Raw genomic sequence first — 20,528 nt, 5'->3', positions numbered from 1 at the left:
GTGATATCATGCATGAATGTAATGAAGTTACGCTCGGACTTATTACCAATATGTGGTAGAAAAGTGTGTGGCCCGTTAAAACTGCTGCCGCTGAACAAGTCTGCACAAAAAGACAGAGTGGGCTGAAATGTCACTGTCAAAACAACAACAAAGCTCTCTTAAACATGAGTCAAACAGGCATTTGGATTGTAATACAGCCAAGAAGACTTAAATTAAATTAATTAGCTTGGTGCAGATAAACATGCTTAATTGTCCATAATAGCTTGCTTTCCTCATCATCTGTGTCAGCGTTGCCCCAGGTTATATTGTCTACCCTATCGCCCCACTATTTCACAACAGAGCGTACCGCATACACTAGTCTATACCTGAATAGTGTGGCTGACTCTTATTGACATTCCCTGAAATAATCAGTGAAACTCAAGGTGTTGTTATTTCATATTCAACCATGAGAGTCGACAGTGGTCTTACGGTATTGGCTGTTATTTTCATCTTTGCAACATCACACTGTTCAGAAGGTATGCCAGCCTTTATTCAATAGCTATTAAGTCTTTTTCAGGTGCTTATTTTTGTTTAAAATGAAGGAAAACAATATAAATATCTAGATATTGCTTTTTGTGTGACCTTTTGTTTAACATGATAAAAGCTAAATATGTTCCCAGCCAAGAACTTGACATATGGGCTATGTGTTCTTCAAGTGCCTCTTAATTTATTCAGCTGTCTAAATGGGCGATTACACATACCCTTCTGTTGACTGACCGGTGCTTCTTGGGAGTGGAGGGAGTAGAGCATTCAAACATTAGCATGAACATTCAAATATTCCGTTTTATTTAGAGGCATATTAATGCAATTAAAAATGTGTGTGCGATTTGTGTGCTCCATGAACTTCTTTGCCCACATACATCTTGCCTTATTTTTGTCTTGATTTGAACAGACCCTGAAATGGATCATGGAAGTGAGGAGAGAGGCAGTGGGTGTGAGATTTCTGATTTAACTACCAAAGATCCCCCCGTGGCAAGCACAACAACTGCGTCAGTTGTGACAAAGTCTCCCACAGCAACCCGATCACACTCGCCATGCGTATGATTCCGGACGCAAACCTGTGCACGCCAATGCGTACAGTAATGTACGCAATTGTCAATAATTCGCACATGCGCGATAGCCTGAAATAGGCTTCCTCGAGCTTGCAATGGTTTTCACAGGTAGGCTACAGTAGGCTAGCTTAAATCCGTTCATTTGCTCGTGTTTGCTATTGTTTCTGTTTCAAAATGTGTGTTTAAACTGCTACCCTATTTTAGTTGGATAACATGACCTATCACGCACATCTGTAGGATATTTAATATTTATTGGCGATAGTGTTTTGTTTTTTTAATTGGTATAAGCGAGCGTGCCTTTAATAGGCTACGAGCGAGCCTAATTTTAATAATAATAGCCTGGTAAAGCTGTAATATTTTAATTTGAGCCTTGTTAAACATCCGCGATATATTTAGTAGTTTGTTTGAGATTTGTGGACTGTTTGGAAGGTGACTGCTATAAAGTTCTCGGACATACTTTTTTAAAAAAGTGGCGAAAGTCCAGTTCAAATCGGAGAAATTTTCCATCACGTCCTATTGATGTCATTAGTTTGCGACATAATTGTTCACTCCTCGGCTGCGCAGCCCAGATGGATGCATAGGGATGGATGTTGTGGTCAGCCTTGGTAAATTGGTACAAAAGTATGTCTTTTTTCGTGGTCAGTTAAACTCCTGTTCTGCCTTGTTCGCTTCCAAGTTTTGCAAGTATAAGAAAACAAGGAGATCACGTCAATAGGCCTAGGTTTTAAGACAACAGCTGGCAGCAGTCTGCCTGCCCCGTGTCTTACCATGCCGCCGGTGATGTAAGTAAGCAATGTCCCGTTTAATGTCAATATAACTTACTGTTCACCTTGATAGTTGGCTATTGGGTAATGTTTCCATTTTCTTTTCTAGTGTACTTTGATAATAAAACGATACATTTTCAATGATGGAATGGATCATTCTATACACATCGATGTTACATGCACGCAATGAAAAAGCTAATAAGCTAGCGCTGGCAATAGGCAAACTTCATCAAAATGGACAGTTCAAAACAAACGTTGAATCTTATAATTCTCTGTTGCAGTAACTTAGAAGAGATGGATATTATAACAATATTGCAGTATTACTACAATATTTTCTTCAAATAAATCAACTGGCCGATACAATACTGCACTGAGGTAGCCATCTAGTCATGAGTTTGTGGTTGTAGCTGTTGAGATGCCCAGCTGTTATGGGGAAACAAAAATAACATTGCACCAAAGAATTGTCTTGTTTACAGGGCAATCCATGTATTAGTGAACACATGATGATTTCCTGTGGCCCAGTGGTCAGATAAATAAATGAATGAATTATTGAAAAAAATATTCTTCCCCTTTCAGAAAGAAGCTGTTCTGATGTGTTTTCCTTTCCACCCCAAATCCCTATCCCACATAATTTGACCAGTGGTCCTTGGTATGTCCATCTTGCATTTGCATTGAACACATTCATATTTTTTATTTTCTTTCTCTCAAAATGTATTGCTCGGCATTCTTCGGACATTCGACTCTGGCAGTGATTGTAAGTTGGAAGAGGTTAGCAATGTAAGGAAGGGTATAGTACATATGATTTAATCTGGAGTGTTCAGTAGTATATATTATTTTAACCTGAGTGTCCAGTGTTCAGAAATCAGTCTTAGAATTAATATATAAGACTACTATAGAAATACTATAGCGTCTATAGAATATTATAGAGGTATTACAACATCACAGAATTATGTTATGTTCCGCTTGTGTTGTCCTGCTGTGGCTGTCTGTTGTTGTTGTTGTTGTTGTTGTTGTTGTTCTGTGGTGTATGTGTTGTTGTGTGTGCAATTGTTGTTGTGTGTTGTTTTGGTGGGCTGATGGTTGTTGTTGACTGTTTTTGAAAAAAGAACACTAACTGTAGGCATAATTGCTCTTGGATGGGGATTTAAAGCAAGGTTCCTATTGATCTCCTTCAGATAATGTGGCCTCTTCATTTTCAACTGGGAAGGACCTGCATGGACTTGAGAATACAGAGCCAATCGGTATGTACAGTATTAGACACACACACACACACACACACTCACTCACTCACTCACTCACACACACACACGCACTCTCTCGGAGGAATCAACGCTGTTACACCTATCCTGTAGATGTCAATTAATATGAATTAAGACATGTCACACCTTCCTATTTACTATGGTACATCATATTCAGAAAATACATAGTTTTCATGGCTGCAACTGCTTTGCCTTTGTGTTGGAGCTCAAAACATCATATGCCCCATTCATTCGCCAATATACAAAATAGAGCCATGTATACATTTATGTCCTCCAAAGTTTGCAGGAAGGTGGACCATGTGCTAATGTATGTTAACTCACATGTACAAGTGACAGGCTTTTTTTTTTTTAGCTCCAATATAAAGGCAAAGCAGTTTCAGCCATGCAAACCATATATTTTCTGAAAGCCTGTCACTTATACATGTGAGTTAACATACATTAACACATGGCCCACCTTCAAGCTAGCAACCACCATAGCAACCAACATGCTTACCCTAACAACCACCATAGCAATCATGTTATTTTGCATAGCAACCACCATATTTACCCTAGCAACACCATAGCAACCATTCAAATTACCCTAGCAACAACCTAGCAACCACCATAATATGACCATAGTAACCACCATAGCAACGCCAATACTGACCTGACCAACATATGTGTGTCTTTTGGCTAAAAAATGATAAATGGCTAAATGTTAAATATTAAAAAAATATTTTTTTGCAGACACAATGCTTTGCGTTACAGCTAGAGGGATGAAACTTTGCACACTCCATGTGGGTCATGTGCAGAAGGTCTGACTTGAATTTTAGCCTCGTAGCTCCATGCTACCACCCAAAACTCCACCTCTGAAATGGGAGTGGTCAACTTTTTTTATGTTTTTCTTTCACAGTTTTCTTTGTGGGTGTCTCAGAGATCCCACCTTTGGAGCAGTTGTCAGGGGTCTCAAGGCTGTGCTGTGCCTCTTGGTCCCATCCCTCTAGCACCTAGCGTTACCGTGCCAGAAGAGGTAAACCTTGTACGTTTCAAACCGTTTATCTCCTTCTGGGAATAATCCACTGACTCCAAACTGAGCCTGGCTTGTTTGTGATGTCCCGTTGTTCAACATAATCTGATTTCATACTTATCGGACCAACATAAGTGAGGTTTTTGGCTAAAAATGTAAAAATGGCTAAATGTTAAATCGCCAAAAAAGTCGTTTTTGCCAGCACAATGCTTTGCGTTACAGCTAGAGAGATGAAACTTTGCACGCTCCATGTGGGTCATGTGCTGAAGGTCTGACTTGAATTTCAGCCTTGTAGCTCCATGCTACCACCCACAACTCCACCTCTGAAGTGGGAGTGGTCAACTTTTTGAAAGTTTTTCCTTCACAGTTTTTTTTGTGAGTGTCTCAGAGATCCCACCTTTGGAGCAGTTGTCAGGGGCCTCAAGGCTGTGCTGTGCCTCTTGGTCCCATCCCTCTAGCACCTAGCGTTACTGTGCCAGAAGAGGTAAACCTTGTATTTTTCAAACCGTTTATCTCCTTCCGGGAATAATCCACTGACTCCAAACTGAGCCTGGCTTGTTTGTGATGTCCCGTTGTTCAACATATTCTGATTTCATACTTATCGGACCAACATAAGTGAGTTTTTTTGGCTAACATAAGTGAGTTTTTTTGGCTAAAAATGGCTAAACGTTAGCAATTCCACTGCTTTGTTATTTTACTATGGGGTGGAGGAGATAATCACGTACAAGAGGTTTCGGTGGGCATGGCTGTCGTTCCTTAAATTGGTGGACATCCAAGTGGTTGAGGGCTTTTGTTGTCCTCAATGCGGGCCTAATCCAAGGTTGGATTATCATCACCATGATCATCATCATCATCACTATTGCTATTATTATTATTAGTAGTAGTAGTAGTAGTAGCTATACTAGTAGCAGCATTACAATTGAACACAACTGAACATATAACAACAGATATGTGCTCCTTGCAGGGCTGTGGTGATGGATGGCTTGGTTATCATCGCCGGTTTGCCAAGCAGCCCCAGGCTACACCGCCCACTCAGGACCAAGGGAAAGACCAAGGGAAAGAAGGAAGATAAATATTTTTTAACATTGTACTGTATATGTATGCAATCCTTCAACTTTTCTGATATGTATTTACAAATGAACATCAGTCATAGTATGACATATGTCAAGATTATATTATACAAATATAATTATACAAAATAAATGACAGTCATCAATTTTGCTTTTCATTCCAATAGTCATAGTGATCGAATTCTGATCAAGTCCCCACACCTCAGGGAGGCCCTGAAGAGGTATGGGGAAGGTCTAACTGGGCAAGATGAATGGGCTCAACTTCTGGTGGTTGCAGAGAAGGAGGCCCCATTTATTTTGCCCCTTTTGAGGAATATGGCTGAGGAGGGCCACATCATGCGGTAATGGAGTCTCCAGAGTCCGTTGACTTGCCATTTACCGCATTGAAGACCAAATGGCTGACCGGTAAAAACTTCCTTCATGTTTTTGGTAGTACCAATTTCGACAAATTTTCTGCAACTATTGATTTCTGTCTACATTCTTTATATGGGTTTCAGCACCGGATGTTATCATTTATGACAATGCATGCAGGCTGCACAGCTTCAGCCTTAACAGGGATCCAGCTTTCTTCCAGAGCAGCTGGTTCCTCATAGACCGGTTGCACTGGAGGAATCACAAAGGTGAGCAATGTTCTGCAACACAATTTACTGCAATGCATTACACTTGTTGTTCACTTGTTCTTGTCAATGCAAGACAACGATACTATATTTTCTTCAATTGTTTGTGTGTGTGCAGGTTGCAGTGTTGGCTATAATGCTGACAGCTATCCTCAGCTGTCAGGCATAAACACCCAGCAGGCTGAGCAATTTAATGCACGGTTGAAACGGCTGAAGCACCATTTGCCGTACATGACAAGGCAGCACTTCCTGCAGCATTTACGGCTGTATGTTTGGTACCACTCTAGGGTACGGGCTCAACAAACTGTGAAGTAAGTACGCTGGGGCACAGCGCCTCTCATCCCCCCACCCCAGCAGCAGCATCAGGAGCGGCTCTCACCCCCCACCCCCCTCCCCCATGAGGAGCGGCAGCATCATCAGGAGCGGCACCAGCAGCAGCAGGAGCAGCAGGAGCGGCACCACCAGCACAAACCATCACAGCAATTATGCTCAGTTGTTTCATGATTATGACATTTATCCATATCAACAAATCAACATCACATCTGGCCCACGTCTTAGCACTTCAGCAGGTGATTTTCTCTGGTGGATCAAAGCACGGGCTGGTCGATCAAAGCTGGGCTGCAACTAATGATTAATTTCATTGTTAATTTATGATTGTTAATTTATGATCAATTGATTCATCAATTGTCACAGCTCTACATAGTGGGAGGCGTAGTGGTAGTAATCAAGAGATCAAACAGTGGCTGACAAAACAAACACAAAAATTTAGCACACTAAATAGTTGCTATAATATCATTATTGATTATGTTAAAGCAAGATATGGTAGTCATCACAATATGAAGATAAAGCTCATACAAGATTTTTTTTTTATAGTAAAAAGTAAAAGTTATGACACCATCGCTCAGACCAGTACAAACACCTGTACCCCTTGACAAAGAAGGTACAGAGAGAAGTACATACCGGTACATAGTTCCCCAGAAGTGGTTGTGCCTTACCAAATAAAAATGACAAATTCACTGTAATTAATCTGTAATTAATGTTCTGTGTTGCCTTCTTGTGTATAATAAAGTGTATTTTTCCCACCTGCCATCTTTTCTTTGACTTTACACATAAATATCTATTATATGCTGTAAAAGAAATATAATAATAAGCAGCAGTAGCACCACCACCAGCAGCTGCACTACCAATAGTTAGAATTCTATTGTCACACTTTGCTCATATATATTAGTGATGGGCAAATGAAGCTTTGGTGAACCACTGAACCACAGCAGTGTGAACCTAGCGATACTAGCTGAAAAGCAAGAAGATGGCCGCCACACATACATTTTTCAACATAAAAGTCCTTAGCAAACCAATATTTTTGGTTACATATACTGGTTTGGGTAAGGACTTTTATGTTGAAAACTCTACATGTGGCAGCCATATTGGATTTTTTCATTAGTGTTGCTAGCTTCACACTGCTGTGGTTTAGTGGTTCACCAAAGTTTCATTTGCCCATCACTAATATATATATACCAGGGATAACACGGGGCAAACGGTTCAAATGCGACATCCACAAAGTACCATCCACACAGCCATTCGGCTGCATTTTCTGACAGTTTTGGATGCACAAACCAAGCACCTCATAACATCGATATTGTGCTTTTATCTGATATATGCAAGTGTTTTGATATGAAATAAACATGATTTGCATGACATCACCCTGCTGGTCAGTTTTGACCTACGCGACAGCCCTGCAAAGTACCATCCACACAGCCATTCGGCTGCATTTTCTGACAGTTTTGGATGCACAAAAGTTCATGGATCAAACCAAGCACCTAATAACATCTATATTGTGCTTTTATCTGATATATGCAAGTGTTTTGATATGAAATAAACATGATTTGCATGACATCACCCTGCTGGTCAGTTTTGACCTACGCGACAGCCCTGCAAAGTACCATCCACACAGCCATTCGGCTGCATTTTCTGACAGTTTTGGATGCACAAAAGTTCATGGATCAAACCAAGCACCTCATAACATCTATATTGTGCTTTTATCTGATAAATGCAAGTGTTTTGATATGAAATAAACATGATTTGCATGACATCACCCTGCTGGTCAGTTTTGACCTACGCGACAGCCCTGCAAAGTACCATCCACACAGCCATTCGGCTGCATTTTCTGACAGTTTTGGATGCACAAAAGTTCATTGATCAAACCAAGCACCTCATAACATCTATATTGTGCTTTTATCTGATATATGCAAGTGTTTTGATATGAAATAAACATGATTTGCATGACATCACCCTGCTGGTCAGTTTTGACCTACGCGACAGCCCTGCAAAGTACCATCCACACAGCCATTCGGCTGCATTTTCTGACAGTTTTGGATGCACAAAAGTTCATGGATCAAACCAAGCACCTATAACATCTATATTGTGCTTTTATCTGATATATGCAAGTGTTTTGATATGAAATAAACATGATTTGCATGACATCACCCTGCTGGTCAGTTTTGACCTACGCGGCAGCCCTGCAAGGTACCATCCACACAGCCATTCAGCTGCATTTTCTGACAGTTTTGGATGCACACCAAGTTGGGTTGATGATGCCATCCCAAACCCTCAAAAGCTTCCTCTGCCTTTAAGCCCATGTGAAATGTTTTTTGCCAAAGTTGAAACTATTGCTTTACGTTCTCATCATGTCATGCTCATCCAAATGTAGGCTATGCATGGTCATATTTTGCCCAGTTGAGGAAAAATAAAAATATTCAGAGGGTGAAATAAAATAGCATATGTTGTTCATCCGGATGCAGGGAAGCATCTCCAAGAATTTTTAATGCCCCAGGTACCCCGGTTACCTCAGTAGCGCCCCTCAAAGGTGTAAAAATGTAATATTGTGAGTTGCCAGAATTGTGGAACCACTGGTCAGATTTGTCTGAAATTTGGTATGCTTATTACTTAAGATATGTATTATAAATAATGTTTCTGTCATTTGTGTATCTCATGTGCAAAAATGGGAAAATTACATTTATTTTAACATATTACAAATGTTGCAAGCTTTTGACTTTATAGTCAAGCAGGTGATACATCTTAATAATTCAAGCATGTTTCTCATGTTATGTATAAAAATATTTTTGTAATTTTGAAATTATAGCTATTTCTGTAATTAGACTACGTGCCCCATGACGTGTAGCGTTCATTTCAACGCTGCTTTATAACAATGGCGCCGAATTTGTAGTTCATTAAAACGGTTTTGTATTAAAACATAAACAAAATATTGTTAGGATGCAAAACACTGGCACAGACGACTTTTGCTGGGTATAATATGTATAGAAATAGTTAAAGCAAGTTGGTACATGACTCACGACATTGGCATTCAATGAAAATAAGTATAATTCCACAAAATATCGAAAAACGTGTACTTCTGACCCTTGTTGCTAGGCAACGCCCCGTAGGCCTACCTGCTTGGCTGAAGAATAAGGAGGCTCGTTATCCTAATCTTTGCTGTTCAAAGCAACATAAATAGATAACAATATAACACTTAAATTGAACAGGTAACAAATGAAGATGTTGGTCAGACTGTAATTAGGACAATAGCAATAGGCTAGGCAATAGGCTAATAAACAAATGCCCATTCAATCAATGATAAATAACAAGTTATAGTGCTTTACTGCTTAATGGACTAAGTGCATGTTGAACAAATGTGCCTTTAGACGCCTTTTAAAAACACTGTAAACTATCACAGGAACAGAGAGCAGTGTGCAACGTATTGCACCCACATGGAACCACTGAGGAAGTCTTGAATTTAGCGTTCATGAGAGTAGGCCTAGTCGACAGAACAAATGGTAATCAGAAGACAGCATGGCGGTTGGGGAAGTACATCTTGATCATTGAATTGAAATAACAAGGAGCAGATCCAGTCAGTGTCCCATAGGCCAAAGTGAGAGATTTAAATGTAAAATGTAATGCTGGCTACTAGGCTACAGGGGGAGTATAGGAGAATAAGCCTAGGAGTGGATATGCATGTCCAATATCCATACCCCATGCATCTTCCTCCTTGCTTGAATGCCATGAACATGTAAAGCCCAAATTCTTTTGCCCGGCTCCTATTTGCAGATTTCTCATCTGCCTTTAACACCATTCAACCTCACATGCTGGCTAAAAAACGTATGGACTATTTCAACCTGGATCATCAGCTAATTCTGTGGATTACAGACTTTCTGACCCAAAGAACACAGACGGTGCTGGTCAACAAGAGGTTCTCTGACATCAGATACACGTCCACTGGCTCACCCCAAGGTTGTGTCCTCTCACCACTACTTTTCATCTTGTACACAGATGACTGTAGAAGCCGCCATGCTGATCGTCACCTAGTGAAGTTTGCTGACGATACTGTTCTCCTTTCCCTGCTACATGGTTCTGTCCAAGATCACGGGCCTGTCCTCAGTGAGTTTGTGGAATGGTGTGATAGCTCATTTTTGGAGCTAAATGTTACAAAGACCAAGGAGATGTTTATTGACTTCACTATGCGTGGAGGGAGCAGGACTGCAACTACAATCCATGGGGAACCAGTGGAAGTTGTACATGAATACAAATATCTGGGCACTATCATTGATGACAAACTGCGTTTTGACTCTAATACAGAGGTGAGTATGAAAAAATGTCAACAGAGGCAGTATTTCTTGAGGAAGCTTTACTCCTTTGGAGTGAACAGGAAGATTCTTAGCATTTTTTACACTTCTTTATTGAAAGTATACTGACCTTTTCATCCATGTGCTGGTTTCACTCCCTCTCAGTCAAAAATAAGAAACACCTCCAGAGCATTGTGAACACATGTTCTAAAATCATTGGCCACCCTCTTCAGTCTCTGACATCACTGCACGACAAGGCAACATTAAGGAAAGCCTACTGCATCCTAGAAGACTCTACCCATGTCCTACACAGGGTTTTTGAATGGCTGCCCTCTGGCAGGCGTCTGCGCTGTCCTCTGGCTAGGACTAACAGGAGGAAGGCCACCTTTACTTTTGAGGCTATTCGCCTTTTGAACTTGAATCCAAGCCCCCTCCAATTCCATCTCCTGGGACTACCCCCCCCCCCCCTACACTCCTGTCTGTCCTATTCTTTCTTTGTCTGTCCTGTCTTATATGTTGTGTTATGTCTTATATGTCACTATGACTGCATAGAAAAATTGCCCCTCGGGGATAAATAAAGTTTTTTGAATTGAATTTGAATTGAATTGCTGGAACAGTTGGCTACATATAATGTATTTTCACTGTAGGCCTATTAAGACACATTATCTATGTATCTATCTAATTTTAATTATGGTAGCCATAGTACATGTGAGATTACAACAATAATAATGACTGTAGTAATACAAACTAAAATGACTAATGAGTAAATGAATGAATGCCTTTATTGTTATTGCATTGGGTGTTTGTGGTGCTGATGGTGTTTGTGCTGCTGTTGGTGCTGCTCCTGCCACTGACACACCTGCAGCTGCAGCTGGTACTGCTACTGTTGCTGGTGGTGCCTCAACAAACTGCTGCACATTCTCTGACTAAGGGAAAAGCGCATCGTTGTTAGATATGTATGTACAAATGTCTTTAAACACAATGGTTGCACTTGAAATCATTCATCCTTCTCTTTTTAAGTATTTTCTGTGTTTTTAAGGAATGAAGCAAAACTACAGCAATTTAGACAGCTTGATACAATTGTACATATATACCTGGAGATTGAAATCTGCATTAAAGGCTGGAAGTGGTGATGCTGCTGCTGGTGCCCAGCGCCCTTGCATCATGGGGGTGGGTGGGGGGTCGTTGCTGGTGCTGGTGATGGGGGTGATGGTGGTGCCTCAACAGATTGCTGCAGCTCAACAGATTAAAGGAAAAGCGCATTATTGTTAGATATGTATGTACAAATCTGTTTTAGTCTGTAAAACACACTGGTATGCAAAAGGTTTTAGACAGGTTCATACAATTGTATATATACCTGGAGATTGTAATACAATATATTGTATGAGTGTACCACCTGCCTCAGCTTTTCAGCAGTGAAAGCTTTACGCCCTTCACCTTTTCCTTTAAAAAATGCATCAAAGTGTATCAAAATGACCATAGTGAGAAACAAAGTTAAAGTCAAATCATGTTGCAACAGCTGTGTGCATGCAGTCGAAACAGTAATAGCTGGTTATTCAATATTAACGTACCGTCACTGGCTGAGGCAAAGGGCAACTCCTCAGGCCACCAAGGCGGCCTGTGTTGTGGCAGATATTCAGGCCGAGACAAACCCTGACTCAGTGCTGAGATAGAAGGGTGTTAAAGTGTAATCAGATTCAGTAGTCTGCATCATTTTGATCTTTAAATAAGGAAATTGAAAACATAGAATGCCAGTCATACCATGTTCTTTTATCAGACGGCCAATTGCCATCCGGCAATGTGTGCCACTGATATCAGGGTCAACGTACGGCCTCTCACCCCCCAAAGCATCTGTAAGACAGTACGCTCAGTGTCATTAAAAACAAATGTTAAGGTTCCTTTTCTGAACTTCAAGAAAGGATTGACACAAAAACAAACCTTAACACCACTTTCATTTATACATACCACTTGACACACCCCTATTAGTGTATATATAGAGTATATATGTTCAGCAGCTCAGCCTTCCTGTCATTGGTCCAAAAGGCCTCAAGATACTTTGGCCCTAAATGAACCGTAATCTAGGGTTAACCCCCCCCCCCCCTTAAAATCCATTATCAATTAGGTTTGTGTTGCCATGTCAATATAATTTGTATCAAAACTCAGGGCCAGATTGTGACCATACTAAAATAATTGTTCTTCCATTGAATGTCATCTTCGATAGATCTAATCTAGAGGCGATTGCTCTAAGACTAAAGGGGAAGCGCAGCCTCCTCTAAAATATCACGGGATATCGCATCAAATAACACTATTACATTAGCTTCTAGCCTACTATATTCCAACTAGAACATGCTGAAAAATTGTTCATCTTCATGGCTAGTTTGTTCAGCAGTAGGGTTTTGCCGGTCATTTATCGTGATTTCGCACCCGTAAAAAAATTATACTTTACCTCTCTTTTAAAAGCAGCCTCCCTCCCTTTCTTTCTTCACTGTACCCAATATTAGCGGGTGCACATCTTTACCGTCTAGCTCTCCAAAGTCACCAACTTTAACATTACAGCTACACTGTCAGGCTAAAAAATACCCTGCCACTGATTGAACTCCACGAGGCCCGGCTGGCCCTCCTTCTCTTTTGCACCACCGTCCTCTGTCCCTTCAAACCTTTAATTATGAAGAAAATGATTTAACATTTAACATGAATTGAGACATGTCCCACTGTATATATTCTGAAAGCCTGACCTACTTTCCTGCAGACTTTTGCATATCATACGATCGATCAGTTGTAGGTGTGATTTAACATACAATAGGACATGTCCCACTTTCCTGCAAACTTTGGAGGACATAAATCTATACATGGCTCTATTTTGCATATTGGCGAACGAGGTACACATATGATACGTTTTGAGCTCCAACTCAAAGGCAAAGCAGTTTCAGCCATGCAAACCATATCCATAACCATACCTACCATAACCGTACCTACCGTAGATAGCCTAAATTATATATTTTTTGAACGCCTGTAGTGTGGAGATGTGATTTAAGCTATAATAAGTTATATTCCTCCCTTCTGTGTGATTAATAAAACCATATGCCAGGATGAGATCACTGTTCAGAGTGACGTGACGAGTGCAGGTAGTTTTTAGTGCTTAATAAAACCATATGCCAGAATGAGATTAAGCAAACATAAGGGTGGAATATACTGTAGGTTAGACATGTCTCACCTTGATGAGGCAAAGGAGCAGCACTGCATACGAGAGATCCCTCTTGAACTTCTGCAGGATGTAAAGGTAAAACTGTTAGAAAATATATGCTGGTGGTGTTGCTAGGGTAGATATGGTGGTTGCTATGCAAAATAACATGGTTGCTATGGTGGTTGTTAGGGTAGGCATGTTGGTTGCTATGGTGGTTGCTAGCTTGACATTATTCAAGTGGTTGCTAGGGTAATTAAGATGGTTGCTAGGATGTTGCTAGGGTAATTAAGGTGGTTGCTTGGGTGTTGCTAGGGTACATATGGTGGTTGCAATACCAAATAACAAAGCAGTGGAATTGCTAACGTTTAGCCATTTTTACATTTTTAGCCAAAAAACTCACTTATGTTGATCCGATAAGTATGAAATCAGAATATGTTGAACAACGGGACATCACAAACAAGCCAGGCTCAGTTTGGAGTCGGTGGATTATTCCCGGAAGGAGATAAACGGTTCGAAACGTACACGATTTACCTCTTCTGGCACGGTAACGCTAGGTGGTAGAGGGATGGGACCAAGAGGCACGGCACAGCCTTGAGGCCCCTGACAACTGCTCCAAAGGTGGGATCTCTGAGACACCCACAAAAAAAACTGTGAAGGAAAAACATAAAAAAAGTTGACCACTCCCATTTCAGAGGTGGAGTTTTGGGTGGTAGCATGGAGCTACGAGGCTGAAATTCAAGTCAGACCTTCTGCACATGACCCGCATGGAGTGTGCAAAGTTTCATCCCTCTAGCTGTAACGCAAAGCATTGTGTCTGCAAAAAATAATTTTTTGACTATTTAAAGGAACACGCCACCCAAAATCAGTAGTAATATATGTTCTTACCTTAACTTTCACGAGTTGAGTCATACCTCTCCCGCGCCGGTAGGTGCACTCAAACGCTCTGTCGCGCGGCACGAATGTGTTAGCATGTTGCTATGCTAGCGGGCTCTGCCGTGGCCGTAGAGAGAGGAACATAGCAGTAATCAAACACCTCCACATTTTCCCTACTTAAATACAGTTGCACGAGTAGTTGATAAAAATGTGTACGTCACACAACATGAAACGTGGCGATTTTCCAAGCGAATAAACAGGAGAACTACAATGTGTGGCGCAATAGCACTTGGGAGTACTTCGACCTAGCGTGGTAATATTATTAACACCTAATTGTAGATCCTATCCACCACAGAGTTTAGAATCCATGCTGGATCGACCCTCAGCCTCTCCCTCCCCTCTGAGCGAGAGAGAGGCACACACACTAGAGATGCGCTGATGGGCTATTATTTCAACCATAACTGCATAGCAAAACTTATCATCCATCAGCACCAAAGTTTGTTGACCAATTTTCAAAACCGCACCCGCCCACCATCCGTTGTTTTAATGTAGGCTAGCCTATATGGGTGATGCAGCGCTGCTGACGTGAGGCTAGAAAGCCCTTGCCTGTTCTAGAAAGACTGATCTAATGCAACAAACTTTGGTGTTTGATTACTGCTATGTTCCTCTCTCTACGGCCACGGCAGAGCCCGCTAGCATAGCAACATGCTAACACATTCGCGCCGCGCGACAGAGCGTTTGAGTGCACTTACCGGCGCGGGAGAGGTATGACTCAACTCGTGAAAGTTAAGGTAAGAACATATATTACTACTGATTTTGGGTGGCGTGTTCCTTTAACATGAAGCCATTTTTCAATTTTTAGCCAAAAAACACACATATGTTGGTCAGGTCAGTAATGGCATTGCTATGGTGGTTACTATGGTCATATTATGGTGGTTGCTAGGTTGTTGCTAGGGTAATTTGAATGGTTGCTATGGTGTTGCTAGGGTAGATATGGTGGTTGCTATGCAAAATAACATGGTTGCTATGGTGGTTGTTAGGGTAAGCATGTTGGTTGCTATGGTTGTTGCTAGCTTGACATTATTCAAGTGGTTGCTAGGGTAATTAAGATGGTTGCTAGGGTGTTGCTAGGGTAATTAAGGTGGTTGCTTGGGTGTTGCTAGGGTACATATGGTGGTTGCTATGCAAAATAACAAAGCAGTGGAATTGCTAACGTTTAGCCATTTTTACATTTTTAGCCAAAAAAACTCACTTTTGTTGGTCTGATAAGTATGAAATCAGAATATGTTGAACAACGGGACATCACAAACAAGCCAGGCTCAGTTTGGAGTCGGTGGATTATTCCCGGAAGGAGATAAACTGTTCGAAACGTACAAGGTTTCTCTCTTCTGGCGCGGTAACGCTAGGTGCTAGAGGGATGGGACCAAGACGAACGGCACCGCCTTGAGGCCCCTGACAACTGCTCCAAAAATGGGATCTCTGAGACACTAACAAAAAAAACTGTGAAGGAAAAACTTTAAAAAAGTTGACCACTCCCACTTCAGAGGTGGAGTTTTGGGTGGTAGCATGGAGCTACGAACTGAAATTCAAGTCAGACCTTCTGCACATGACCCACGTGGAGTGTGCAAAGTTTCATCCCTCTAGCTGTAACGCAAAGCATTGTGTCTGCAAAAAAATTATTTTTCTATTTTGTATATTGGCGAATGAATGGGGCATTTGATGTTTTGAGCTCCAACACAAAGGCAAAGCAGTTGCAGCCATGAAAACTATGTATTTTCTGAATATGATGTACCATAGTAAATAGGAAGGTGTGACATGTCTTAATTCATATTAATTGACATCTACAGGATAGGTGTAACAGCGTTGATTCCTCTGAGAGAGTGCGTGTGTGTGAGTGAGTGAGTGAGTGAGTGAGTGTGTGTGTGTGTCTAATACTGTACATACCGATTGGCTCTGTATTCTCAAGTCCATGCAGGTCCTTCCCAGTTGAAAATGAAGAGGCCACATTATCTGAAGGAGATCAATAGGAACCTTGCTTTAAATCCCCATCCAAGAGCAATTATGCCTACAGTTAGTGTTCTTTTTTCAAAAACAGTCAACAACAACCATCAGCCCACCAAAAATACACACAACAATTGCACACACAACAACACATACACCACAGAACAACAACAACAACAACAACAACAACAGACAGCCACAGCAGGACAACACAAGCGGAACATAACATAATTCTGTGATGTTGTAATACCTCTATAATATTCTAGACGCTATAGTATTTCTATAGTAGTCTTATATATTAATTCTAAGACTGATTTCTGAACACTGGACACTCAGGTTAAAATAATATATACTACTGAACACTCCAGATTAAATCATATGTACTATACCCTTCCTTACATTGCTAACCTCTTCCAACTTACAATCACTGCCAGAGTCGAATGTCCGAAGAATGCCGAGCAATACATTTTGAGAGAAAGAAAATAAAAAATATGAATGTGTTCAATGCAAATGCAAGATGGACATACCAAGGACCACTGGTCAAATTATGTGGGATAGGGATTTGGGATGGAAAGGAAAACACATCAGAACAGCTTCTTTCTGAAAGGGGAAGAATATTTTTTTCAATAATTCATTCATTTATTTATCTGACCACTGGGCCACAGGAAATCATCATGTGTTCACTAATACATGGATTGCCCTGTAAACAAGACAATTCTTTGGTGCCATGTTATTTTTGTTTCCCCATAACAGCTGGGCATCTCAACAGCTATAACCACAAACTCATGACTAGATGGCTACCTCAGTGCAGTATTGTATCGGCCAGTTGATTTATTTGAAGAAAATATTGTAGTAATACTGCAATATTGTTATAATATCCATCTCTTCTAAGGTACTGCAACAGAGAATGATAAGATTGAACGTTTGTTTTGAACTGTCCATTTTGATGAAGTTTGCCTATTGCCATTGCCAGCGCTAGCTTATTAGCTTTTTCATTGCGTGCATGTAACATCGATGTGTATAGAATGATCCATTCCATCATTGAAAATGTTTCGTTTTCTTATCAAAGTACACTAGAAAAGAAAATGGAAACATTACCCAATAGCCAACTATCAAGGTGAACAGTAAGTTATATTGACATTAAACGGGACATTGCTTACTTACATCACCGGCGGCATGGTAAGACACGGGGCAGGCAGACTGCTGCCAGCTGTTGTCTTAAAACCTAGGCCTATTGACGTGATCCTTGTTTTCTTATACTTGCAAAACTTGGAAGCGAACAAGGCAGAACAGGAGTTTAACTGACCACGAAAAAAGACATACTTTTGTACCAATTTACCAAGGCTGACCACAACATCCATCCCTATGCATCCATCTGGGCTGCGGCAGCCGAGGAGTGAACAATTATGTCGCAAACTAATGACATCAATATAGGACGTGATGGAAAATTTCTCCGATTTGAACTGGACTTTCGCCACTTTTTTAAAAAAGTATGTCCGAGAACTTTATAGCAGTCACCTTCCAAACAGTCCACAAATCTCAAACAAACTACTAAATATATCGCGGATGTTTAACAAGGCTCAAATTAAAATATTACAGCTTTACCAGGCTATTATTATTAAAATTAGGCTCGCTCGTAGCCTATTAAAGGCACGCTCGCTTATACCAATTAAAAAAACAAAACAATAAATATTAAATATCCTACAGATGTGCGTGATAGGTCATGTTATCCAACTAAAATAGGGTAGCAGTTTAAACACACATTTTGAAACAGAAACAATAGCAAACACGAGCAAATGAAAGGATTTAAGCTAGCCTACTGTAGCCTACCTGTGAAAACCATTGCAAGCTCGAGGAAGCCTATTTCAGGCTATCGCGCATGTGCGAATTATTGACAATTGCGTACATTACTGTACGCATTGGCGTGCACAGGTTTGCGTCCGGAATCATACGCATGGCGAGTGTGATCGGGTTGCCCACAGCCAGTGTCCGCACCACACGTCAAACCGAAAGTTCCAAACCTCCTTTTGTGTATCGCGGTGAGCCTCTGGTCATCTACATGCCAAAAGGAGGCAAGGAGTCAGCACAAAATTCTAACAAAGCTCTCACTGAGACTCTTAAACGTAAAATGTATTCTTTGAAAACTGCTCTTGACAAGGGGGAAATACAAGCTACTGTGATCCATTCCAGGCGTTTACAACCCATGAAATCTGTGTGGAAACCAAATCAAAACAATGGTTATACCTCTCAAGTGGAAACATCAATGAGGGTTATGAAGGCTAACCCTGCCTCTGGCATCCCTATGCCCAGAAATGGTGAACTTAATATCGCCAATTGGTTGCAATCATTGCAAAATTGGTATGCTCGCCAGGCGGGAAATCAAGGACCATCCCCAAACAGACCTCCTCAAAGTGGATCAAACCAAAACAACTTCCCACAGGGTGGATTTCCTCAAAGTGGATCAAACCAAAACAACTTCCCACAGGGTGGATCTCCTCAAAGTGGATCAAACCAAAACAACTTCCCTCAGGGTGGATCTCCTCAAAGTGGATCAAACCAAAACAACTTCCCTCAGCGTGGATCTCCTCAAAGTGGATCAAACCAAAACAACTTCCCTCAGCGTGGATCTCCTCAAAGTGGATCAAACCAAAACAACTTCCCTCAGCGTGGAATTCCTCTTTCTCTCATAAGTCTATCAACCCATGATGAAAGTAGTTCAGGGAAAGGCTTTAGATCTAAACCTCCAATCAAACTTCGATCAGACTGGAGGCCATATTCACACATATGGCTAAGGAAAAACTGATCTACACCTGGAAATCGCTTAGATTGTTAGATATATGTTTTAGGGATATAGATAAGAGATCGGGTTATGTGTTCACATGTGCTTTATTTCTAGAGATTTTCTTTTCCTTTTTGTTGAATGCCACTTTGAGTTGAAGTCTACATGAATTTCCAGGTTTCCTTTCCCCCCTATTGCTCCACACCAAGTGCTCACTGCTCACATAAAGAATTATGTTTTCACTTCTTTTCTACTACAACTACAGGACATTTCATATGTCATATTCTTTTTATGCATAGGCTACTATGCCTGCAATGTCTTTCTGGTTTGATGCTGTTATTGAAGCTCCATTTTAATAAACAAATTCTCCATCTTGCTGCTGGCTATACTGTCATATTCTGAAATGTAATATAACTGCAGTCTTTGAAAATGGGTATCATCAACAATAAACAATAATCAACAAACAAACAGAAACAAGGCTGCATTTTTTGTTGTTTGCAACCTATGTGACAATTATGGTGGTAATGTTTACAATTAGGCCTACCATGCCATTCTTTGTAATATGTTTGTAGTAACTGTAGGCTAAAAGAAATGGCAAATCATATAGATTTGCAGGTACAATAATAATAATTTCCATCCAGTTTTGAGATAACATAATAAATTAGTATAATACATGGACTCAGGGGAGGGGCAGGAGGGACTCTGGAACCTGCTTTCATGTCTACAAACATTTCTCTGGCCCTATATAAAATCACCATTGTGTGAGCCAAACATGCTGTTATACCATGCATGCGCATACATTTTATAATGTTTGCTTAATTTAATCATAATGCATTGTGCGCTGTAGCCCACAAGTTGCATAAAAGCAGAGATTGGACAGTAAAAGGCCTATTTGCCCATATATACCAGCATACCAGGATGGAGAGGGCAGAGTGAATCTAATATAGGAACAACGGCCTAATAGTTAAACCGTCAGGCAAGTCACAACCTATAAGAACATTTTGGAGTTGTTACTGTCTGATTTGTCATTGGGAGCTGTTAACCAATTGGTGTAACCCACTTCCAATGAATTATGCAAAAATACTCAAATTAAAACTAGCAGTCAAAAATATTTTCAGCTGGTAGGCCTATACTATCTAGAATGAATGAAATAAATCACAGGTCTACCTGAGGCCATGCACTCTTTGTGGATCTAACATCTATCAATCAAGTTTTTGCTCCTTAAACACAAAAAAGACCTTAAATCAATTTCGCAAACTCATAATTAA

The 20,528-nt window shown here is 40.6% G+C and overlaps 3 long non-coding RNA genes across 11 annotated transcripts; 2 read left to right on the top strand and 1 right to left on the bottom strand.

The window, feature by feature from the left end:
* The first annotated feature begins 1,053 nt into the window (after positions 1–1,053).
* Positions 1,054–5,186, top strand: LOC143134512 (uncharacterized). Of its 2 annotated transcripts, XR_012988675.1 has the most exons (5): positions 1,054–1,199; positions 1,768–1,873; positions 2,432–2,504; positions 3,031–3,096; positions 5,085–5,186. It is a non-coding gene; the product is annotated as an uncharacterized LOC143134512 (long non-coding RNA). The 2 variants fall into 2 exon arrangements; XR_012988674.1 differs by lacking the exon at positions 1,054–1,199 and having other exon boundaries at positions 1,206–1,873.
* A 20-nt stretch (positions 5,187–5,206) lies between these two features.
* On the top strand, positions 5,207–6,889 carry LOC143134513 (uncharacterized). The gene is made up of 3 exons (XR_012988676.1): positions 5,207–5,595; positions 5,688–5,810; positions 5,926–6,889. It is a non-coding gene; the product is annotated as an uncharacterized LOC143134513 (long non-coding RNA).
* A 4,298-nt stretch (positions 6,890–11,187) lies between these two features.
* LOC143134511 (uncharacterized) lies at positions 11,188–18,450 on the bottom strand. Of its 8 annotated transcripts, XR_012988669.1 has the most exons (11): positions 17,646–18,301; positions 17,283–17,376; positions 17,009–17,081; positions 16,425–16,490; positions 14,139–14,255; positions 13,638–13,688; positions 12,185–12,274; positions 11,995–12,087; positions 11,781–11,866; positions 11,518–11,660; positions 11,188–11,349 (listed from the first exon to the last, which is right to left on the bottom strand). It is a non-coding gene; the product is annotated as an uncharacterized LOC143134511 (long non-coding RNA). The 8 variants fall into 8 exon arrangements; XR_012988670.1 differs by lacking the exons at positions 17,283–17,376; positions 17,646–18,301 and adding an exon at positions 18,312–18,450; XR_012988671.1 differs by having other exon boundaries at positions 14,130–14,255; positions 17,009–17,376; positions 17,646–18,303.
* Positions 18,451–20,528: the final 2,078 nt, after the last annotated feature.

Source organism: Alosa pseudoharengus, unplaced genomic scaffold (assembly GCF_046254945.1).
Source record: "Alosa pseudoharengus isolate Yale_2024_CS ecotype anadromous, Long Island Sound unplaced genomic scaffold, YU_APseudo_1.1 YU_APseudo_1.1_scf_2, whole genome shotgun sequence".
In the NCBI taxonomy this organism is placed as follows: Eukaryota; Metazoa; Chordata; class Actinopteri; order Clupeiformes; family Clupeidae; genus Alosa; species Alosa pseudoharengus.
The sequence above is the reverse complement of the archived record's forward strand: the minus strand, read 5'-3'. Positions and strand labels throughout refer to the sequence as shown.